At 36.5% G+C, this 20,430-nt stretch overlaps 1 non-coding gene and 1 pseudogene across 1 annotated transcript; both read right to left on the bottom strand.

The window, feature by feature from the left end:
• Nucleotides 1-1,288: 1,288 nt before the first annotated feature.
• Nucleotides 1,289-6,890, bottom strand: LOC147919471 (uncharacterized; annotated as a pseudogene).
• Nucleotides 6,891-8,377: 1,487 nt separating this feature from the next.
• On the bottom strand, nucleotides 8,378-8,482 carry LOC147919470 (small nucleolar RNA R71). The gene has a single exon (XR_015594282.1). It is a non-coding gene; the product is annotated as a small nucleolar RNA R71 (small nucleolar RNA).
• Between the last annotated feature and the right edge of the window lie 11,948 nt (nucleotides 8,483-20,430).

The following is a 20,430-nucleotide window of genomic DNA, read 5'->3' as shown; positions in this document are numbered from 1 at the left end:
TGAATCTTTGGTATTTAAGTTTGAATTTTTAATTTCTCATTTAGATTTATCTTCGACTCTCCTCTAATCATGATCTCACAATGATCAAGCTTATTGCTTTGTGTGTACATGATGATGAGTGAGTAGTCTCTTAGAGTTCTTGGGTTAAGATAGATTAGGATGATCTAGGAGTTGGGTTATGGAGTTTAGGGCTAGATTGTTTAGGATCCTTACTTATTGGTTGTTAATAAGGCTAGATCAAACTTCATCATGTTGATTTAGAAATTTGAAATTTCATGCCCGGAAGGTGTTCGATGAAATTCTTAAACCAAAATCTTTAAGTGCTTTTTATTCGTTACCTTTGGAAATTGTTGATTAGGGTAATTAGTGTCTAGATAAACTTGTTATTAATGCTTATTGATCATTTAATTTCCTTTGGAAGAAGTTGATGATTGATTGATTAATAAAAGTATTAATGTCATGAAAATGTGTTAGTCTTGCTTAGTGTTCTATGGCCTAAGGATCATTACTTGTTAGAAGTTGTTTCAACCTCCATAATCCATCTCTTTGTCATTCTAGTCAATTGCCTTAACCCAGGACTTCGCCTTTTAATTATGGGAGAAAAACTAGATTGACACAAATTAAGAAGTTAATTACTAAAGTAACTCATAAAATGTGAGGGTTAGATGAGTTATTTTTTTTTTGTCTAAAATACTATTTTTTGCTTTGTTAGGACAAAAAATAAAGTCAAATTTACCCTTCCAGATTTTTTTTAAGAAAATCAAAATATTTTCAAAAGTCTGCCGTTCTAGTTGTGACAGAATTATTTGTGTATGACAGATTTGTTTTTGCACAACCGATTTATTTTTGTATGACAGACTTTTTATGACAGATTTATTTTGGACCACAAATTTTTTAACTATAGTTATGACAGATTTATAATTGATAACAGATTTATTTTTTTACGGCAGACTTATTTATGAAGACACCACAGACTTTCACAATATATGACAGATTTGATATAATTTCTGGCAAATTTATTTTCTACAGTTATTTCAGATTTATTTTCTTGACTAAAAATCTGTCGTCACATGACAGATTTTTTTACAGAAAAATAATTACTAGGTTGACCTCTAATGATAACAGATTTGTTTTAAGTTACGACAAATTTTTTTATTTAAACAAAAATCTGTCGTTTGATAACAGATTTATGACGTTTATAAAAAATTGCTAAAATGACCTATGTGAATATCATATGTTATAGCAGATTTGTTTATGTTTTTTTTTCCACAAATGTAATATATATTGATTAACAAAGATCATTACATAGAGAGTTGCTCAGCCATGGTGGCTTCAAAACAGAGTCAGTGTAATATTGAGAATTTATACATCCATTCTTAGCTAAGGCATGTGCCACCCTATTACATTCTCTCTTTGTGAAAGTAAATGAAATTTGCCCTATTTTGGAAGACCAAGCTCTTATGTCATGCAGAAGATTTGTTAAGGAGACATCCATAGTATAACCATTTACAATTTTAATCAGTATTTCACAGTCTCCTTCAAAGATAATTGCTTGATAACCACGAATCCATGCTTGTTGAATCGCTATAAGCAATCCTTTTGTCTCTGCCCCTAGTGGAGATCGTACATTTGTGTAGTTTAGTTGCTCCCCATACTATTGGTTCACCTTGATGGTTCCTAAACATCCATCCTCCTGTTGCCTGATGTGTCTGATAGTCGAAACTAGCATCAAAATTGCATTTCAGATACGGTTGAGTTGGCAGTAACCAAGTACTTATGTTTCGGTGTGTTGCAGGTAGTAAGGACGATGTGTTCTTTAAGGTGTTAATCCATTCTTTTGTGTCCGACTTTGACATTAAAACTGTTTTCGACGCACTTTCACGAAAATTATTGAAAACTTGATTGTTTCTTGCTTTCCAAATGCGCCATATCAGAACAAAAGGCAACAGAGAGTCATGTAAATTGGTTGTTTGTGATTGGAATGATAGCAGTTGGTCAATGACATCCTCTACACTTGAAGGTAGGTGAGAAGTGTTTAAAGAAACAGTACCGGAAAGTCTCCATGACATTATGGCAAAAGGACAAGAAAATAGAGCATGATGGATTGACTCCTCTGTTTGACGACACCGTGAACATAAAGGATCAATGTTCATACCTCGTGATCGTAGCCGTGTAATGACTGGTATAGCTTGACATAATATACGCCACAGAAAATGTTTGATCTTTGGTTGTAACCTTAGCTTCCAAATTTTATTCTTTAGTTCCACTGAACCATGAGGTATATTCGGGATATTTCCTGGATCAAAGGGATAGTGTGTGATGAACCAGTAACCAGATTTTACAGTATAATCCCCGGAGCGAGTATAATTCCAAATGAGTTTATCCGAATATTCATCTTGAGAGAGGTGGATGTTTTTAATCATCTCTTGTTCCGACTGTTGAACTGAGTTTAGTAGTTTTTGATTGTCCCATGTCCGAGAATCACCCGTTTTAATGATGAAATGATCAAGTGTTGTTGATGATTGTACTGGTGAGGTTTGGACTAATCTTGGTGGATGAACTTCAAGGAAATTATCCTCCCCGATACGGATAGTCTTACCATCCCCCACAATGTATCTAGAACCTTTTTTAATAAGATCTAGACCGATTAAAATAGACGACCATCCATAGGACTGTTTCTTTCTTTGTTTAGCATCGAGTATAGACTCATCACGATAGTATCTGTTTTTCATCACTTTCGCAAAAAGAGAATTAGGGTATTGTATTAACCTCCATGCTTGTTTTGCCAAAAAGGCATCATTGAATTTTGCAAGATCCTTAAATCCTAAACCCCCTTCTCTTTTTGAACACTGTAATTTTTTCCAAGCAATCCATGGTATGCTTCTTTTATTTGAACTCTTTTCCCACCAATATTGCATTAACAGGGTCTCAATTTCAGTGGTGATTCCTAATGGTAGTTTAAAGCATGACATAGCATAGACCGGCATTGATAAAGCCACTGAGTTTAACATTATTTCTTTGCCTGCAGGAGATAGCTTCTTTGCTGTCCAGCCATTAGTGCATTTCTTGACCCTGTCGACAATATACTCAAACATTTCCTTCTTTTTGCTACCAAACAGCTCCGGGAGACCCAAATACTTGCCACCTCCACCATGATTAGGGATGTCTAGGATCACTTTCAGGCGTTGTTGGGTAGTTCCATATACTTGACTCCCAAATGTGATCATAGATTTCGATGTATTTATTTTTTGTCCCGAATAATATTCGTATATGTCGAAAACATCTTTCAATGCTTGACAGTTTTTCTTATTAGCTTTGCAAAAGAATAGGCAATCATCAGCAAATTGCAAGTGAGTAATACTTGGAGCACCATTACCAATCCGAATACCACAAAGATTTCCTTCTCGAGAACTTGATGATATTAAGTGACTTAGTATATCCGAGCATAGTATGAACAGGTACGGTGACAGAGGGTCTCCCTGTCTAATACCTCTCGTTGGTTGAATAAAACCATAAGGAGCTCCATTAATTAGGACTGAGTAGTTAACTGTTGTTACTACCGCCATGATCCAATTTATCCATTTGGGACAAAAACCAAAAAGTTGTAAAGTTGTTTCCAGAAAGTTCCACTCGACACGGTCATAGGCTTTTGTGACATCTGTTTTTACAGCCATGTAAGTCTGTGAGACTCGAGTTCTGACTTTTAATGCATGCATAACTTCATGTGCAATCATTACATTGTCTTGGATTAATCGTCCCGGGATGAAAGCAGCTTGAGAGTCCGAGACTATGTCATTCAAGTGTGGTTTTAAGCGTTGCACCAAGCATTTAGAGACTATCTTATATAGGACATTACATAAGGCTATGGGTTGGTAATCCGAGAGAGTTTGGGGATTGTCTATCTTTGGTATCATGCAAATATTTGTGTGATTTATGCTCTGTTTCATTACTGCAGTCTCAAAAAAGGAGTGTACCTCACTTGTTACTTGTGGTCCGACTGTTCCCCAACATGCTTTATAAAACCTGGCTGTGAGACCATCCGGTCCCAGAGCACGATCATCACCTATGGAACAAACGGCATTATAAATCTCCTCATTACTAAAAGCTCTTGTAAGACTGTTATTTGCTTCCTCAGATACTTTTGGCTTGAAGTCCGCAAATACAGAGGGTGAGACATGATGGTTTGCAGTTGCGTATATATTTGTAAAAAAACTTTGTGCATGATCCCCAATCTCCTTGTCTCCTTGATATAGATTGCCTTGTTCATCCGAGATAGATGTAATCCAATTTTTTGCAAACCTCGTTTGTGCACACGCGTGAAAAAAACTGGTATTTTGGTCACCAGAAGACATCCATTGGTTTCTGCTTTTTTGTTGCCAATGTTTTTCTTCATCACTATATGCTTTTGTTAAATCATCTTGCAAGAAAGGGATAGTACTTCTTATTTGTGGGTTTAGACTCTCCATTGCAAAGTTTAAACGAGCTTGAAGGTTGACAATTCGTTCCTCTGAGTTTACTTGATGTTCGCGTTTTAAGTTGGCCATACTTCGTCTGCAGTTCTTGATTCTTTCTGTTATTGGGATGTCAGACTCATTATTACCAGCTAGCCAGCCTTCCTTGACCGTATCCTGGAAGTTTGGTACCTCTAGTAGACGTCTATCAAACTGAAATATACGTCTTTTATGCCTTACTATGTCATTTAAGTCGAGCAAAATGGGCCTGTGATCGGATCCTGCGAAATCTAAAAACTGAACCTCTGCATTTGGGAAGATTGCAGCTCCCGGTGAATTGAACATTGCTCTGTCAAGACAGCATTGTATTGTATGGGAGTGTCTTTCACCAACCCATGAGAAATTATTCCCTCTTGAACGTATGTCTTCAAGATCACACACCGCAATCATGTGTCTAAAATTTCTGAAGGTCCATTCCTCCCGAGATGGTCCACCTATTTTTTCGCGATTGCTTTTTATCTCATTAAAATCTCCGATGAGTAACCATGGTAAAGTACGTGAAAGTGTCATATGTTCAAAGCGTTCCCACAATACATGTCTTTCACTAGGATTAGGATGGCCATACACACAAGACAAGTAGAACTTAATATTATTATAGTCAACAGTTACATCAATAAGTCTCTCATCTTGTGAGATTAAGGACAAGACAACATTGTCTTTCCAAAATAAACATAAACCTCCACTCCTACCTTGAGGGGGTTGAATAAAAGCATTAGAAAATCCTAAATCAAACTTAAGTTTAGTTATTACAGCATTTTGATTTAAAGTTTCAGAGAGAAAGAGAATATCACACTTAGTAGTTAAACAGAGTTTTTTTAAACGAGAAGAAGTTAAAGAAGGACCTACACCCTGACAATTCCATGAATGTATCTTCATATTGGAAACTCTGGGGGTACTGGGCCCCCCGCGCCTCCGTCGAAACCTTTATTCACTGAACATGAATCCACTGAAACAGTGCGTTGAGTCTTTTGTCGAAGTTGATTCAGGACCACCAACTCCTCAGCCGCTTCTGCTTTGTTGAAAGAACTCTCGAATTGTACTCGCTTACGCTTCATGAAAACAAATTCCGGTTGTGCATTGTCAGATATGTCATCAAGAAGGTTCTGCGAGTGGTTATGAGTAGCAAAACGTCCTGCGAACTTAGCATTCAAGTAGCGGATACGCTCAACCGTTAAGTCTTTATCCACGAAAACACTTGGTAGATTCTTGTTAACCCCGATGTGTGTGCCATACCCCTGAACATGACCAATTGAAGGTGGTGGCATTTGCAAACCCGGGATGAGGGTTGCAGGGTCCACTGAAGGTAATGTATTTGCCTCGGACATATCCTTATCACCATCCTTGTGGTTCTCACCATCATTGTCATTGTCAGAATCCTCTGGTTCAGAATCATCAAAGCCAAGAGAGCATTCCTTCACATCATGTTTGAGTGACCCACATCTCGTACAGAAATTACGCAGTCTCTCAAAATGAAACTTGATTACTGTATTCTCATCAGCAATGAATTGAATGTTCTTTTGAAAACGCAGGGGATCATCTATGTTCCAGTTTATCTTAACACGAACAGCCCCCACTTGCATCTCATTCTCATTGTAATCAACATCAGAAACATAACCTAGTTTGTTCCCTACCCACCTAGCCGTATCATTGGTTAAGCAAAGTGTAGGAATACCTTGAATTTGTACCCAAAAAGGTATAATCTTCATGTTAGCATCACTTATGTTTGGGTACCAGCGGTGGGTGGTTACCATCCAATCGTTGAAAGACCAGGGACCCCTACGCAACACCAGATTCAGAGAGTCCTCAGACTGAAATCGGAATTGTGCTCGCCTTCCATCGAGAATCCGTCCGACACATTCATCGGGGAAACCCCAAACCCGTGGCATTTGGCGTATGAGGGCTCGCAGATTCTGCTTCCGTGGATTGACTGGAGTAACGACCAAAGTGTGCCGATTGACAGAGATTGCTCGATTGAGAAACTCCGGTGGAAGTGAAATTGGGGCATCATCAATGCCCAAATCAAGATCCTGAACGGATTTGCGGATATTGTCGCTCATTGTTGGTAATGGAATGGGAAGAACAGAAGGTTTTGAGAAGATGATAGAGGGAAAGCGTGGGAAATTTATGGATTTATAGGATGCCCATGGCGGTTTATATTGACGGTTATCTCCCGTGAAAGTTGGGAGAAACAAACTGTCAACAAAAACTGACAGAAATAAACCGCCTACATGAAATCCCAAACCATAATTGCAAGATTCCGTGGTCGGAAAGAAAGTCCTGATCAAAATTTCGATCGGAGAAATCAATTTGAAAGAAGGAAGAAGGCGATCGCCAGAGGAATCGCCGAGAGAGAAAAAATCCATTTTTTAAAATCGCAGATTGTTTATGTTATGACAGTTTTTTTTGTTTGCTTAAAAAAATCTGGTGTTTGATAACAGATTTATTAGATGTAAAATGTAAATATAGTGACAACAGATTTGTTTTAAGTGATATTTTTTTCTTTCAATCATATTTTTATTAATTAGATTTTTTTATAAATCACATTAAGAATGGTATTTTTAAACTCATATATTTAAAGCATATTTTATACATTAGAAAAACATCTTATTTTTATATATTATATTATATTTTCATAAATATTATTTTAATATTTTTATATACATCATTTTTTAGTTATAATTTCATACATATATTTAACTTATTTAAACTATATAATCTTAAATTTCATATTTTTAAATCATATCTTTATACATAATGTTTTGTAAACAATTTTTTGAATATTATACATTATTTTTTTCATTAATCGTATGTTTAAATCAAAATATTTAATACTATTATTTTTTTAGTTTTCGTTTTTCTATAAAAAAAAAAAAAACAAATTCTGAGTTTTTAGTCTTTTTACCTAAAATTTGTGTCATTCTAGTTATTGGATAGGATGAAGTGTTAATCTAGCAATTAATTGCCAAATTGGTGTCAAACTGGTATATTTTCACTTTAATTATTGCTTTGTTTAGTTCTGAAAGTTGTTAGTACCTTGTCATTTACTTTCTTTTGTCTTGCTTGCATTGTTAGATTGTTATTGCATTGTTAGTAACATTTAGAAATTAAAACCTTTCTTGTTAGCGTAGATTAAGCATTCATGTTTATTCCTAGTGTGTTGATCATTGCAAATTTAAGTTCGATAATTTAATTGATAAAAGTACTACATCAATTTGGCACCGTTGCCGGTTTGCAATCGTATTTAACCATTAGGATTTCATCTTTGCTTGAGACTAGGCCATTTAATTTTGCGCATATGATTAGCTTGACACATCTAGTTAAAAATATGAATTCTCTTTTTTTTGTTGTTACTAATTTATCTTCTTTGATTCTCTTATGCTTTCGAAGATACTCAAACAACAATAAGAAGAATGGGAAGACAAGGTCATTGAAGGTTTTGGCTGTAGACAATCAAACAAGCATTACTAAAGCTCCAAAACCTCAAGAACTGAGAAAAAATCCGACACAACTTTAAGAGAACACATCGACAATAGGAAGCTTTGATATAGAATTTACCATCCTCCAATAGAAGCCAATGCTTATGAAATCAAAGCAAGTTTGATTAGATTGATTCAAGATTCTAAATTCTTGGGACTAGCTTTGGAGAATCCCTATGATCATTTAGAGTCTTTTGAGAGGATCTGTGTTGCACATTTAGAATTGGAGGTGTGCCCAATGATAGTAACAAGCTCATCTTGTTTCCATTTTATCTTGGAGAAAACGCAAGCCGGTGGGAGAAAGCTATACCATCATGTTTGGTAAATTCTTGGGATGATTGTAAGAGGATCTTCCTTCTCAAGTTATACTCCAAACAAAAAAACAGTCCAAATGAGAAATGTCATAATGGGGTTTGAGCAAGGAATCTATGAAAGTTTTCATGAAGCATGGGAACGGCTAAAGGGTTACACTCGAGACTGCCCTCATCATAGATTCACCAAGGAAGCTATCCTTTGTATTTTGTATTGTGGAGTCAATAAAGAGCTAAAATTGTCATTGGATATGGCTAGCAAAGGGAGTTTTGCAAACCTTACAGTGGAACAAGGAGAGTTACTTGTTGAGAATCTAGCTCAAAGTGATGGTGGCTACAATGAAGGTTATGGGCATTCTTCAAGGGAGAGTGATGAGCTGAGAAATCCTCCACCTCAAGGAGATGACACTAACACCCTCCTTAGACAACTTCTTGAAGGGCAAGGAAATAGAGCTATTGAGCTTGCTTTACAAATGAAAGCTATGAAAACTAAGGTTTATGACGTCTATGGTGATCTACATGCCAAGATGGAATATTGGGGTTGGGATTATATGTTCGAAAGATGGAAAGATATGTGATTAAATTAACTACAAGTTGGGAATCTTGAAAGGACCATGAGGGATGAAGATCTCTTCGTGCTCATATCTGCAGGGATCCTGGGACCTATGTTTCTTTTGGTTATGGCTACGTTTTCTTTGCTAATAACTATGATGGTAATTACCAATATTACTCTCTCTTCTTTGTTCTTATTTTTTGCAAAACATCCTTACTTCGATGCTCATAAAGTTATGTTTTTGCTTTTGGTCCCGGTCGGTGACAGCTGAAAAAGCACTAGTAAAGCTAAACTTGGTTAGTTTTAAGAGAAATTCCATTAGAATTATGTATTACAGCCAAAATATAAGTTTCAACCAAGTTGGTAATATATTCATCAAGGTACTAATCATTTGGCTCTTTTTTTTTTTTTTTTTTTTTTTTTTTTTTTTTTTTCTGTTTAGTATAACCCTATTTGACGCTGTTTAAGATTTGTTATGTGTCTAGAATCTTGACAAGACTATTGATCACGAAGCACTCCATAATATTTTTTCCGACTCTGGACTCAATGTAAGAAGCAAAGTAGCTACAGATGCTGATGCATCTGGTCAATCAAAAGGTTTTGGCTTTGTTCAGTACAACACTATCTGGACATATGAATGGAATGCTTCTTAACAATACGAAAGTATTCGTCCAATCTTTTCTCCAGAGTATTTCTTAAAGCTTTAAAGAAATCTTCTTCAATGTTGTTGTCAAAAAAATCCCCTAAAATATGATTGAAACAGAACAGAACACAAATTTTTCAAAAGTTTGGACCGACAACGAGTTGTGAGATCAAAATAAATGATCAAGGAAAGTCGAAGAGGTTCAGATATGTTAATTTTGTAAATCCAGATGATGCAGCTATATCTGTCGAGGCTTTGAATGAGAAGAAGCTTTGTTACTACAAGAAGTGGTTTGTTGGGAAATCCGAAGAGAAGTATGAGATGGCATTAGTAATGAACCAACATTTGAAGAATTAATGTCGCAGAAAGATCTCACGGTTCCAACAGCTTGTGTGTTAAGAAGTTAGATAAAAGCATAACTGATGAAATCCTCAAGTTTTTTTTTCTCCTTATGGAACTATATTATGCAAGGTTTGTATTTCTTTACATAGAATATGTGAGTCGTTGTTTTTAAGATTTCTTTTTTCTTTTTTTACATATATGTTTTTGCATGTGGATAGGTTATGAGAGACTGTAGTGGAGTGAGTAAAGGATCAGGCTTTGTTGCGTTTTCGAAACCAAAGAAAGCTTCTAACACTACAAGAAAACAAGTAATTTACGACTGCACTTTTAGTCGCTAATTCATATATGACGACTACGTTACGACTAATCACTGTTGTCGTAAAACGTTAGTCGGTAAGAAAATTTAGTCGTAAATTAGTTGGTAAATAGCGACTAAATTACGACTAATCCACGTAGTCGTAACATTAGTCATAATATTGTCGTAAATTTTTACGACTGTTTGGTGACGATGTTACGATTAATATAAATGTGAGCAGTAGTAGTGTACGTGTAGTCATAATGCAGTCGGTAAATATTTACGACTATTTGATGACAGTTTAACGATTAATGCGATGTGAAAAAGATTAGTTTGAGAATAGTTGTGATTTAGTCGTTAAATGTAGAGACTATATGGCTACTACGTAACGACTATTTGACGACTGTGTTGCGACTATTTAAAGCCAGATTTAATGACTGTTTGAAGTCTATAGAGATTAAAAACCAGAATCTTTACTTTTTTGTTTCGTTTATAATTCAAATTTATAATCAAAGAAAGCCCTAAAATTTGCATTTTTAATAACCAAAAGTTAACCATAATTGTAATAAGTACACCACATTAGCAATAACAAAAAGAGAGAACCATATTTACAACAACCAAAAGAGATAACCAAAATGATCAATCCTAAAACTATGATTTTCTCAAGTGACAAGGAACAACACATCATCCCAAATTGTCAAGTTCATTAGAGTAAGAAAAAGAGATAAGTAGCCTAAGAAGTAACCTAAGGAGGAAATGCTCTTTATGTTGGAGGGTCGATTGATGCATCACTTGATTCAGACTCATGGAATTCGACAAAGGCCGGATCAAGTTTGCGCATGAACTTTTCCAAGTGCTCTATCTTCTTATGTTGCTCAGCCACAACTTTGGACTGTTCTGCTTCACGAGCAGCAATCTCAGCATCACGTTTTGTATTATAGGCAACTTGTTCTTCAATGATACGATGAGCTTCCTTCATTTGCTCTTGCAATGCAACAAACGATGACGACTCTCCTTGTTGATAGCTCTTGCCATTGAGAAGATCCTGAAGATGATCCTTGAGGCTTCCGAGCCGAAAAATATTACCTCGTGAATCCTTCTCAGTGGACTGAGAAAAGAAAAGGTGAAACTGTAAATAGAGAATATGAAAGTTAAAGACTCTTTAAATATAGATTGTGAGAAATGTAACTTTCCTTGAAGAAAGATGGCCGTATAATCTTCTGCTGTGAGCTCTTGAACTCGTGAAGGATCGGACTCGATCTCAGATAGCTTAGCTTGTAAGTTTTTCTCATAAGTTGTAAAGATCTTCTCGGCCTTGCAATCGACATACGTACCATCTGGCTTTGTATGAGTCTCTTAGAAAACCTCACCAAGAGTCACTGGTCTCCCAAGTTTTTCTTCCTGGAATATTACAAAAACAAAGAAAAGGGTTAAGACATAAGTTTAAGTTGCAAAGGTGTAAGAAAAATACATAAGTTACTCACCAAGCCTTGTTTGACTTGTTGATACGATGTTGGCCCAGATAAGTGCATGTGAGGACCGGGACCATTACAGTCTGACATACGAGCATTGGAATAGATTCGACTCTTTTCCTGTGCTTCTTCAGTATCCCACTGAGAAACCATTGTTTTCCACAGTTCACCCTCAATCCATTTAGGTCGCACTTGACTAGTCCTAGCATCGCTAACCATGTTTTTCATCCGTCGTTGGCATATCTCATAGAAATACTGTTGCACTATCCCTATTATCAAAGGATCCCAAGTGTGTGTTTTCTAGGAAAAAAAGGAAAATAGAATTAAGTTAGTACCTCAGAACATAAAACTATACCGCAAACTCAATGAAGTATCTTTCTCGTCTCTCCGGAGGCACACATGACCAATTGTAGTATGGTCCATCAAATTTGTTTGTAAAAACTTTAGTAATCTTCCGAACCAGTTGTGATTTAGCATCACGAGTAAACCTCAGATAACATAAGAATCAAGTCAGTTTGACATCACGAGTAAACCTCATAACATAAGAATCAAGCGAGAAGCAAACATCAAACAAGATGCAAACCAATAACAAATTTGTTTGTAAAAACTTTAGTAATCTTCCGAACCAGTTGTGATTTAGCATCACGAGTAAACCTCAGATAACATAAGAATCAAGTCAGTTTGACATCACGAGTAAACCTCATAACATAAGAATCAAGCGAGAAGCAAACATCAAACAAGATGCAAACAAATAACAAACATGTCTTTCGACCAATAACAGACATGAAACACTAAGAGTGTTACTACAATCAGATGCAAACCAATAACAGACATGAAACCCTAAGAGTATTTACTACAATCAGACAACAAAAATCAACCAACTAACTAGAGCACGGTTCTAAAATTATGAAAAATAGACATACCAAGTCATTTATGCTTCGGTTCCGGAGATAGGACGGTGGTAAAGTTATGATGGTCCGCCACCATAAGTATCGCGTTTAGAGCCCTCAATGTGTCCTCCTGGAGTTCCGGCAACACTGGATCTGACTCTGCGAAGTTGTTACCTTGAGAAGAAGGATGAATTTGAGTGTGAGAGGCTGCGTTTGGAGATCTCGCAGAATCTTCCAATGGATTCGATTGAACCGGTGGATTGTTCATAACTTTGGTTGATGACCGAGTTGGATGGTTTTCACCAACTCGATTCACGGAGTTCTGAAATAGGATCTGCGGTGGTGGATAGTTTCAGACTTGCGGTGCCGCAGATGTCGATAGTTGGGGAGAAACACGGACTTGTTCTTGAGGTATCTGAGGCGTAGGATTTTCAGCCGCTGGCGTGAAGTTGTATTAAGGCGGTAGAGGGTTGATTCTTCTCACCTTAGACGGAGGATTAGAGCCTCCGGGTCTGAGAGAAGCGTTGGGGGCAACATTTCTCTTGCGTCCAGGCTTCTTAACAAGAGGCATCATAAGCGTTGAAGAAGAAGAACAAGAATGATAGAGAGAAATCGAAGATTAGGGTTTCAGAGATAGGTTTAGAGAGATATCGGCGAAGAAGAAGAAGAACAAGAAAGGTGAGAATGGTTAGAGATTAAGGTTGATGATTAGGGTTAGGTCGTGTGTGATAGGCCGATAATAGACCGCGTAAATGGATTTTGTGTTTAATTAACCCAAACATTTTTAAAATAGTCGCATATCAGTCCCTACTTAGTTGGTATATACAAAGACAATTTTATTTGAAAAGGCTGGGCTTGTTTGGAGTCCATAATCTGGTCCACCGCATAATTGGACCGCGTAAATGGATTTCGTGTTTAATTAACCCAAACATTTTCAAAATAGTTGCTTATCAGTCCCTACTTAGTTGGTATATACAAAGACAATTTTATTTGAAAAGGCTGGGCTTGTTTGGAGTCCATAATCTGGTCCACCGCATAATTGTGGTATTTAAACCCAAATATTTTGATCCTTTAAAACCAGTGGCTTAATTTAATCCTTTTAAAACCATATAATTTAATTTATATATTTTTAAACATAAAATTTAATATATATTACATATAAAACCATATAATTTAGTTTATAAATTTTTAAACATAAAATTTAATATATATTACATATTATTACACTACAAGAAAAAACGTCTTTTGCGATGGACGAATATATAGCGAATCCCTCGCAAATCGACAAAAGCGAGAGATTTGCGAGGAAATTCCGTTCCTCGAAAATCGGTCAACGTTGCAATTCCCTCGCAACTTTTGCGAGGAACAATTGTCCCTCGCAAATCCCACACATATTGCGAGGAACTACTTTTCTAGCAATATCCTAGCAATTCTGTATCTAGTAAATCCCTAACAAATTTACGATGCTTTTGCAATTAATATTTCTGTCGCAAATTAGAATAACAGTATAAAAAAAAATTAAAATTTTCATTTCGGTAAGGTTAATTAGAATTAAACATGTAATTAAAATTAAACCTGTAATTAAATTTAAACCTTAAACTTATACAAATTAAATCTGTAATTAGAAGTACTAAGTTTACAAAATAAGTTAACAAAACATAATAACCGATTTTGTTCTACACAAAACAATACATATGAGAGGATAAAGAGAGTTCATCAGTGTTTACTGTCTGGTGGTTCCATCTCCGGTCGCAGGTCTGGCCGGTGAATCTTCTCGGTGAAATCTAGCAGCAAAGTCTGGATCTTTTGATGCAAGATAATCAAAGTATGCATCATAACTATGCATCTTCTCTGAATCTTCTTGCATCTTCTCTGCATTGGCCTGTAGTTGAGTTGCCTGAGTTGCAAGAACAGGTTCGGCAGCAGCAAGCTTCGCAGCTAGAACAAGTGGATCTTCAGAAGGAGGAGGCGGTTGACCAATCTGAGCTGAAGATGCTTCTGCTTGCATGTTACCAACCCCATATATCCGGTTCTTTTTCTTCGGAGCAACCTGCCAACAAAACATATACATACCATAAGTGTTTACACAAACATAAACATAAAACATAAACATATACACACATAGTTTACACAAACACAAACATTAACATAAACAATGAAGCATGTTTTACTTCGGCATAAATTTGGTTCTTCACAGTTAGTGATAAACCGCCAGAAGCACTACTCTCCATGTTATCCGCTGATAATAGCTCAGACTCAGCTTCAGCTATCTTTGACGACACTTCATTGTACACCTTCTCAGACAGTCCATCAACAAACGACCCATCAGGTTTCTATGAGTGTCTTCTAGTACTCGCAGGAAATCAGGTAGTGGCTCACCAGTACTCTCAGACTAAAAACAGAGAAATGAAACAACTATATTACTATATTATAGATATGATATGATTAATGAACTTGTGTTAAACAGAGATACTTACAAGCTTTCGTGCTCGGGCTTTAAAAGAGGTCTGACCAGAACGGTGCTTATGTATTCCAGTGCTATCAGGATCACCATAGCGAGCATTACGGCTATTGATACTCTTTGCTTCTGATTTTGGTTCACACCAAAACTTGACCAAGCCATCCCATACGGTAGGATGAGGCCACCGCGGCATTGCGTCATTACCTTTCTTCTTCCACTTACCCTTCCACCGAGACACTTGATCACTCATCTGGGTCTTTAACTTCTTTTCAAACTCAGCTCTAACTCTTCCATTAATGGACGCATCCCAGTTATATGTTTGCTTGTAAAGACATAACATGAATCATAATCAGAATCAGAACCAGAATCAAGTGATAAACACACAAAATCTGTATTTTAAACACATCAACAAATCTGTAACTTACCGCAAAAGTTTCAAACAACCGGTTTACAACCGGACCTAGTGTTTGGGTCCAATTGGCATGAGCTGATTTGAAATCTCTTTCAAAAATGGCCCGAACAGTAGCAGCAACCAAAGAATCCTGGTCAAACCTACAAAACATAAGATAAAAGGAATGAGGATCATTGAAAATACAAAACATAAAGATAAACTATAGGTTAGATACATAACATTCTCACCAGAGAATACCCGGAGGTCGCTTAGGATCCAGTTTTGGTAAGCCAGCATGCCCGGGACTTGCAAGTAACTCTTCCAAAGTGAAAAAAGTTTGTGAGACAGACATACTGTTGACATGCGAAGTTGCTGAGGAGGAAGATCATTTTGCACCCCCGCAAAGGTTGCATTACAATTATCTTGTGTTGTCGGTGAGGTTCCCTGAGAAGAAGTGGGAGAAGGTACCCTTTGAGCAGAGCCAGTAGAGCGTATCCCTCGAGCAGAGATGGGAGGAAATAACCCTTGAGATGATATGAACCGGGTGTAAACATTTTGGTTTACAGACCCGTTTTGGTCTGGAGAAGCCATCTGAAAGTAAAATTCAATAAAATTATTAGAAACCCTTAAATCAAAATTAATAAGAATCAAATAAATTAAAGTTAAACCTAAACACTAAAACCAAAATTCTATAAAATTATACAAAAAACAAATTAAACTCAAAATTTGAATCCTAAAATCAAAACCATAAAATTGAAACCCTAAAATTGAAACCCTAAAATTGAAACCCAAAAATTGAAATTGAACACGAAATAAGAACCCTAAACTCGAAATTAGAATCCTAAACTAAAAATTGACCCCCAAATCATAACCCTAAAATAAAAATCTAAACCCTAAACTAACAAGACTTTCAGATCGAGAGAATAGGAAGAGTAACTGGAGATAGAGAAGAGAGGAGAAGACTCACCGGAGATAGAGGGGAGAGGAGGAGACAGTCACCGGAGACGAGATGATATAGAGAGAAGAGAGGGACAGTAACCAGAGACGAGAGGAGATAGAGAGAAGCGTAGGACAGTCGCCGGAGAAGAGAGAAGATGCAGAGAGGTGGTTAATCGGTGAAGAGAGGTGGAAATAGATCGGAGAAGAGAGGAATTAGGGTTGGAGGTTTTTTGCAGGTTTTTTGCGGCTACGGATTAGTCGAGGTTTGAGCTACGCAAAAGTTGCTAGGGATTAGCTAGGGTCCCTTGCAAATCTCTAGCAAACATATAAAAAATATGTAATTTATATTTCCAGAATTTGCGAGAGAATTGCGAGAGACCCTATAAAAAATATTTCCAGAATTTCCAAACATATAAAAAATATGTAATTTATATAAGAATTATATGAGAATATTGAGAATTGCAAACATATAATGTCATTAGGGTTAAAGTTCAAGGGTTTAAAGTTGTAATTTGCGAGGGAATTGCTATGATTTGGGATATTTGCGATGCATTTCCGATGAATTTGCGACTAATTTAGGGTTTAGGATTTGAAATTGTCATTTGTGCCCTATCTCTGATTATAAATCTTGGATTCATCTTTTTAATCATTAATAGTAATGTAATTAGTCTTTAGGATTTAGGGTTCAAGGGTTTAAAGTTGTCATTTGCGAGGGAATTGCTATGATTTTAGAAATTCGATGGATTTGCGACTAATTTGCTATGCAACTAACAAATCCATCGCAAATTTGTCGCAAACCTTGAATACCTTATTTATAAAAACCATCAAAATAATTTTAAAAAATTAGTCAAATAAACTTTCAAGTATATTATAAGGTCCAATAGGCCCATCATACTCTTTTCTATCATCAAACTTTCCAAAATTGTCCAATTTTGCATCTTCCTCTAATCATTAACTATCTTCTACACTATCTCATATATATGTTCATTACATTGGGACAAATATTTGACAAATATTCCAAAATTGTCCAATTCTCCAAAAATTTGTGTTGCACTGCCCTATCTTTGATTATAAGTGTTGGATTCATCTTTTTAATCATTAATAGTAATGTAATTAGACCATCTCCAATGATTTTCCCTATTTTTTCCTCTATAAGGGCATCTCCAACAGTCCTCTATTTTTGCCTCTATAATAGAGTTCCTTTATTATAGAGGTGAATTTTACTTCAATGGTCCTCTATTTTCACCTCTAAAATAGAAATTGCTATTTTTTCCTCTATTTATAGAGGAACCCTGTTTTTTTTTACAAAGGTTCCTCTATAAATAGTGGGAAAAATAGCAATCTCTATTTTAGAGGTGAGAATAGAGGACCATTGGAGTAAAACTTACCTCTATTATAGAGTTCCTCTATTATAGAGGCCAAAATAGGGAAAACCATTGGAGATGGTCTAATAGAGGAACTCTATAATAGAGGTGAGTTTTACTCCAGTGGTCCTCTATTCTCACCTCTAAAATAGAGATTGCTATTTTTTCCTCTATTTATAGAGGAACCTTTGTAAAAAAAAAAAAGGATTCCTCTATGAATAGAGGAAAAAATAACAATCTTTATTTTAGAGTTGAGAATAGAGGACCATTGGAGTAAAACTCACCTCTACCATTGGAGATGTCCTTAATCTTTAGGGTTTAGGGTTTGAAATTGTCATTTGCGAGGGAATTGCTGATTTCTTCATTTGCGATGGATTGGCGACTAATTTGCTATTTATCTAGCAAATCAGTCGCAAATTTGTCGCAATCCGTGTATATTTAATTTATAAAAACCATCAAAATAATTTTAAAAGTTAGTAAAATTAACTTTCAAGTATATTATAAGGTCCAATGTCTCATCATACTCTTTTCTATCATCTTTTTAATCATTAATAGTAATGTATTAGTAATGTATTTTAGAATAATTCACCTTATGAACACATTGAAATATATTTTAGAATAATTATATTAAGTTTTGTAAGATTTATAAAAAAATAATTTCCTAATTTTGCAATGGATTTGCTATGGCTATCGCAAATCACTCGCATGTCCATAGCAATTTTGCTACGGATACTGTTTTCGCAAATGCGTCGCAATATTGCGATAGATTTGCGAGGAAGGTGACCTTCCCTGCGAATTTGTCGTAAATGCCTCGCAAATGAGCAGCGAATTTGCAACGACTGGCTTCCTCGCAGTTTTGCGAGGGAGTTTGTAACGCCCCCAAACCGCTCTATGGCCACAAAGGCCATCGGACGACCACAGGACGCCACGATGTGGGAATTGCACTAGGGTGATCCGGTCGAGGGACGGAAGCTGCAGACTTCCCGACCGGTCCTCCCTGGCACAACTCCACCCGCGACCGAGACTATGTAGGCTTTGCAACCCTTGTGGCCTGGTGCGTTGTGTCAGCCCGGACAAGGCCGAGTATCATTTGCAACTTGCCATGTTTTCCTGAAAACCGAATATATTACTTTAATAAAATATTTCATCAAAATAAATCATCAAAGCAATATATAAAGATAGTCGGAAAATATTTACATACGAAAATAGGGTTTTACAAGCACAAAAGAAAAACCCTATCCGGTACCCTAACGTTCGCTCCGGCACTAGACTCACTTAGGCTTCCCTGCAAGACCAAAATATTATCATGAGTAATCTAAGATTACTCAGTAAGCCTGGGTACACCTTTCCTAAACAGGATACTACTTCCCCAACCCGACTACCCCAGCAAGCAAAGAAAACAAGCAAGAAACAAACAAGCAAGTTATCAAAGCAACGCAACAAAAGCAATAGCAGAAGCAAAACAACAAACAAGCAAGAGAGGTTAGATCACTACGACTCAACTCGAAAGATCTAGACTTGCTACACTACGAGAAAGACAACCTAAGGAAACAAGGAACTACTTGGACACCTTAGACTCTTACCTCTTACGCGACTCGCTAAGACGACTAGAATAAACAAGGGACACTTGAACTATCCTAGACTCTTAGACTACACACAGCATGCAAAGACGAATAGACATAAACAAGGGACACTTGAATACTCTAGACTCTTTACACTTAGGGCCCATCGATAATCTGTTCCGTTCCAATCCTTCCCCATGCCGAGACCACAAAGTTCTCCGGCATGTGCCCATCTTTAGCTACATCGTCATGTAGCGGTTACGCTGGTAGCTAGCCAGCCGTAACATTGTCTTGCGCGAGTGGTCGTTGAGAACTCTCGTGAAACATATGCTTTTGGAAACATAAATATCGACACACTACTCTAGCTAAGACTCGAGAAACAAATTCAAGAGGCTAAGCTAAAATAAAACACACAACAACAATTCAAGCACTGATTAAACAAGCACACAAGCAAGAAATCAAGCAAGAAATAAACATGCAATAATCATACAAGAAGCAAGAACAAAATCAAGCAACCTATGATTATTCTACATGCATGCAAACAATATAAGCAACTTAAGCGAAATTATGCAACAAGTTCTAATATGCATGCAACCAATTAAGATTTAACCATTTAAATCCAAAATCCCAAATTAACATGCAACCTATCCAATTTACTTATTTAAATCCCTAAGGTTCGATTAAGCATGTTATAACCTCGATTAAAATTATGCAAAATAATGCAAAAATACTTAATCATCTAATCATGCATGCAACCAGATTTCAACAAGAATATATTCAGGTAAATCTAGGTTCATTTAAGCATGCAACTATATCCAAATTTTAAGTCCCAATTTACTTAAAATGCATCCAAATTCAACATGCATGGTGATTCAAGTTAGATGTGCATTTAAACATTTCACTAAGATGATTCCTACCAAATTATGCATGCAACCAATTTAAACCAAATCTACATGCATCTATACTATATGCATTACCGCAGACTCACCTTTCGCGCGTCGACGATGATTACCCGGACTTCACTGCACCACACGATCAGACAGTCTTCGCGTCGTCAGCTCCCCGCTCCTTCGACCGTTCGGTTCTCGTCTTACTCGATCAAACCGCGTCTCGCTCCCGATCTCTCTTTTCGACACAACCGCTGTCTCCTTTCGATGATCTCTTCGATAGAAACTCCTTTTCTTCGACAGCTTGTTCTCGACACTAACTCCGTGTTTTCT

Source organism: Camelina sativa, chromosome 20, assembly GCF_030686135.1.
Source record: "Camelina sativa cultivar CO46 ecotype springtype chromosome 20, ASM3068613v1".
Lineage (NCBI taxonomy): Eukaryota > Viridiplantae > Streptophyta > Magnoliopsida > Brassicales > Brassicaceae > Camelina > Camelina sativa.
Note: the sequence above shows the minus strand (reverse complement) of the source record. Positions and strands in the feature narration are given on the sequence as shown.